The sequence below is a fragment of the Lolium perenne genome, chromosome 7, assembly GCF_019359855.2.
Source record: "Lolium perenne isolate Kyuss_39 chromosome 7, Kyuss_2.0, whole genome shotgun sequence".
Classification (NCBI taxonomy): domain Eukaryota; kingdom Viridiplantae; phylum Streptophyta; class Magnoliopsida; order Poales; family Poaceae; genus Lolium; species Lolium perenne.
Genome location: NC_067250.2, coordinates 248135599 through 248140663, shown reverse-complemented (window position 1 = coordinate 248140663; position 5065 = coordinate 248135599). Strand labels below are relative to the sequence as shown.

General features: G+C 48.1%; 1 pseudogene; it reads right to left on the bottom strand.

The window, feature by feature from the left end:
- Window positions 1-371: 371 nt before the first annotated feature.
- On the bottom strand, window positions 372-4017 carry LOC127313227 (receptor kinase-like protein Xa21; annotated as a pseudogene).
- Between the last annotated feature and the right edge of the window lie 1048 nt (window positions 4018-5065).

Genomic DNA, 5065 nt, shown 5'->3' with positions numbered 1-5065 from the left:
AGAGCCGCTGCCGCCCATCACCCGCGCCGGCCGATCCGCCGTATGCGTCGAGGAGGAGATCCCGTCCGCCGTCACCCACGTCGACGAGGAAGGGCCCCCGCCGCCGCCACGCCCCGTGGGTCTTTGCCCCGGCGGCGCTATCGGCGGCGGCGCCGGCGGTTAGGGTTGGGGCAGGGGGTCGGGAGAGGAGGACAGTCCGGGAGAGGAGATGGCATGATGCAAAGCCTAATAGCACTCTTTTTTTATGTTAGTTAACGGAATTGGGCTATGCAGATGGCATGTTTTATTGAGATGACTCAGCAAATTCGAAAAAAAAACAATTTGTCTTGCTAATTACTGGAAGAATATTTATTACCTTCACTTACCATCTATTTTGGTAAACCCCAATATAACTTTCATCAATCAACTTCTGAGATTTATACATCTACTTACCTTTATGGTGCTTTGTGTAGTACAGTAGTAGTTTACTAGTTTATACTCTTGTAGATGCATCTTTGGCTTGCAACCGACTACCCAGCCCGCAGTCACTGAACAGTCTGTATATACTTGCATAGTTCTGATACTAACAAATATAGGAATCAATGCACAATGTCATATATATGTGCATATGAGACAATCAATTGTTCCTGGTAAACATAGAAGTGCCCATATGCAATCTTTGTTATTTGCAGCAAATCTTCAACTATATTTGCCAGTAGTTGGTGTTTATCACATCCGCGTGTCAGCCTCTCCTTCTCCTTCATGTTCCATTTCGAGAGAACTGGTGAACATCAAGTTTGCATCTCTGATTGCATGCATCTCCATGGCTGCATCTTGTATCCGTATTCGCTCTTTGGGTTGTTTCTTTGCGCAGGATGTGCCAATCCTAATTACAGAGGCTAAACACTCCTGAACTCTGTCTCTTGTGTTTTTATCATTGGCGTCATTGTGTAGCCATATCGTCGGATCAGCAATCTCCAATATTCTGTCTGGGAGAGCTGCCTCTGAATACTTGTGAATATCTAATGATTCTCTAAACATATCGTCTGTTGGGCTCCTACCTGTAAACATCTCAAGTAACAATATCCCAAGGCTATAAACATCACCAAGAGGTGAGATTGGAGCACCTTCGCCATACTCTACAATTGTGCAACTTTACATTCATCAGCATGCAATATTTATGAAAGAACTAGAATAATGGTAAAAAGAATGCACTATTTTCAATTACCTGGAGCAACATAACCAATGGAGCCTCTTATTCCGATAGTGCTACTTGAATTTTGCTGGGTTTTGCTTGCACTTTCAAGCAGAATCCTTGATATACCGAAGTCTCCAACTCGGGCACTCATGTCTTCTGCAAGTAGGATGTTGCTTGGCTTGACATCGCAATGAACGATTAGGGGCAGACAGTGATTATGAAGATAATCCAGAGCATCCATGACATGGACAGAAATGTCTAGCCTCTGTGCTAGGCTCAGGGTATTGTTCGGAATGTAATTGCTGTGCTTTGGATGAAGCCAAGCATCTAAGCTTCCATTGGGCATGAGTTCGATAACTAATGCCTTGAACTCTCGACCTTGATTATCGATGCTTGAGCAGCACGTGATGATTTTTATGAGACAACGGTGGCGTACACTTCTCAGTGCCTCACATTCAGCCTCGAAACTATTAGAAGAACCTGATTGCTGAAGGTCAAATACTTTTACAGCCACCGGTGTGTCCTCAGCTTCTAAAGTGCATCTGTAAACCGAGCCATATCTTCCTTTGCCAAGCAAGTTCGATTCTGAAAATCCATCTGTCCCTCTCAACAATGCCTGATATGAAACTCTTTGGAAGTGTTCCTCAATAATTGCGGGTGGTGGAGCCTGACTCTTGGGTCCTTTTTGCTTCCAGATAGTAACAACAGTGATTGAGAAGACTAACAATAGCACAGCTAACGTTGTTGCTAGAGAAACTGCAAGAGATTTTGACCTATGTTTTTTTCTGTCGCTTACAGGATATGTAGAGCATGGAGGCAAGTGAAGCTGAGGTATTCCACCACACAGCTTGGTATTTCCAGTAATGGATATGGCGGTCAGGTTCCCGAAAACACCCCTATTCGGCACTTGGCCCTGCAAATCGTTGAAGGATGCATCAAATGCCAACAACGATGTCAAATTCTGTAGATATGCTGGGATGAGTCCTGTCAGGTTATTGTGCGCTACATACAACTCCTGCAAGGCGCCGATGCTTCTAAGGGCGTCAGGTATCCCATCTGACAAGTTGTTGGCTGTCAGGTTTAGTACTTTAAGGCCCTTTATATTCTTCAGCGGCTGGGGTATGCTTCCTTCAAACATGTTATCATCCAGTAACAGTGACTCCAGAACTATGCAATTACCAATGGTATCAGGTATCTGGCTAGACAATTGATTTCCTGAAAGGATCAACTGGTTGAGGTTAATCAAGTAACCGACTTGTGATGGAAGGGGTCCCGAGAGTGAATTGTATGACAAGTTGAGGCCCGAAGAAAGGGAAGGCAGAAAAATCTCCTTCGGAATTGAACCATTTAACTGGTAGTTAGCTGACAGATCAAGAACATAGAGATTTCTTAGTTTGCCAAGACTTGCCGGGATTGGTCCTTCCAAGTTGGCACTGTATGCCAGAAGCCTATTCAGCTGTGAAACATTTCCGAGTGACACTGGTATAAGGCCCGACAACCTAGTCCAAAGTTTGCTAATTTACCGATGCTCTCCGGGATCACTCCGGATATCGAGGTGTTTGAGAAATCGAGTATGCTTAGGCCAACCAAATTGCTGATGTCCTGGGGGATGCTACCGGAGATACTACAGTCTGACAGGTAGAGATACTGCAGTGTGGCTGACAGGTTTACAACTGAGCTGGGTAGCTGCCCATGGAAGGAGTTGTAACCGAGACTCAGTTGCAGAAGTTGGCTGCAGTTGGCCAGTGAAGTGATGAATTCCCATCCTGCCCTGTCGTCTGCCTCAAGCAGATTGTAAGACATGTACAGAATCTGAAGACGTTGCAGCCTCCCAAGATCCCGGGGAACAAGCCCAGTGAATCCGTTGAGCGAGAGCTGCAGGCTTGTGAGATTGGTAAGATTTGAGATCGAGGAAGGGATGCCCCCGGTGAACATGTTGTTGGCAAGGCTAAAATCTTTCATAGCAGGGAACTTGCTGCCGATGTCGGAAGGAATGCTGCCGTGTAGCCAGTTCCCTTCCACGTGGAAGACCCTCACCGACGACAGATTGTATAGGGAGAGCGGGAGCGCACCGTTCAGGCTGTTAACAGAGAGGTCGAGGAGCTGAAGGCCGGTGATGTCGGCGAGCCCTGGCGGGATCACGCCGTCGAACTTGTTATTGGCGAGGTCGAGGTAGTAGAGGGACGACATGTTGGCCAGCGACGCCGGGACAGGCCCCGTGAAGCTGTTGTTCTTGAGACGGAGCAGCTGGAGATGCGTCATGCTGTTCCCGAGCTCGGGCGGTATGCGGCCGCCAAGGTTGTTGCTGTCGAGGAACATGGTCTCCATGGCGATGCAGAAGCTCAGGTTGGCGGGGAACTCGCCGGTGAAGGCGTTGTAACCAAGGTCCAAGAAACGGAGGCGCCGGAGGCGACCTATGCTCGTGGGCACGTTGCCATGCAGCGCGTTGAACCCCAGCTCTAGCGCTCGCAGGAACGTGAGGTTCCCGATGGCCGTGGAGAGCGTCCCGGCGAGCCCTCTCTTCGGCAGGCTCAGCCCCACCACCCGCGGCGGGTTCCTGCCATGGCTGCACGCCACACCCTCCCAGCTGCAGAAGGCAGTGCTGCCGTTCCATGAGGCCAGAGTGCTGCCGGGGCTGGCCTCATCCCTGAAAGCGACAAGGGCCGCCTCGTCGTCCTCGCTGCTCGACGTGCGAGCCATGACGAGTAGGAGCAAACATAACAAGCCCGTGCCACGCAGCGGCATTGCCATGTCGTGCAATCCTTAGTTTGTGGAATGGTCGGAGTAGCAATGGTTGATTAGTAGTAGCAGCACCATCGTACTGCTGTCTCAGATTCTTTGCTAGTCGCTGTTGAAATTAGTGCTTGCTTTTTTGACCCTGTATATGTGCTGGTGGTGGTGTGATCTTTGCTTGAAAGACACGGCTTTCTTTGAGCGACTCGACTTGCTAATGTAGATTCGTGGAATTCTATGCGTCTTCAGTCACGTCCGGATCACTCAATTGATGCTTTCGGCGGACTTCTTTCTATCGCGTTTTTGTCAGCTAAATTATTTCTCCTTGGGCTGGAGGAACCAAGACTCTTGGCCCTTTGCATTCATACACTAGTACTGTAGTACTTGGTTAGCAGAATTGATGAGTTTTCAGAAAATGGGATAAAGACCTGTTGACTCGATCAAATGTTGTGGTCCGGAAGATTCTACGCAAAGATACCAAGAAGAAGCTATGTCCATAGTTTTTTCAGGCGATGATCTTGACTGCTCTGCTCGTCTAGCGAGACAGCAGTTTTTTTTTTTTCATTTGGTGAGGAACTGTACCATAGAGATTTTTTGGGGAGTCTGCCCTAGAGACAAATTGCTCAATGAAGAGTTTGAAAAAAAAAAACTAGAACCACTGGTTCAGCTGACGAGGGGTGGCCTAAATAATTTGGATATGGGATATTGTTTCATTTAAAAAAAACGGAGGCAAAAACTTTGCCTCATTCATTAATTAAGAAAAGAGTGCCCAGTTTTTAGGAGAAAACCGGGCAATAACCTACAATAACCGAGCCAAGCCCACACAACCACACCCAAGTCAAAAGAAGACCCAAGTCAAAAGAAGACCCAAAACATCCGGTCGCACCACTCCAGCCAACACATGAGACCACAAGGCGACATGAACAAACACCCAAACATGACACATCACACCGCGCCAACAGAGCTACCCCATGACATTGAGGGCACTCATCAAACCACTCCGAATTCAGGGTAGGCAACAGCCAAGGTGGCAAGAAAATCGCAAATCTCTCTAGCGACGACAACACTAGGCGCCGCTGCCAACAGTCCAGACTTAGCAACCCCAACTCCAAAAGGAATCACCTCTCCTCTCGGACCCAGACAAAAGAGAGACAT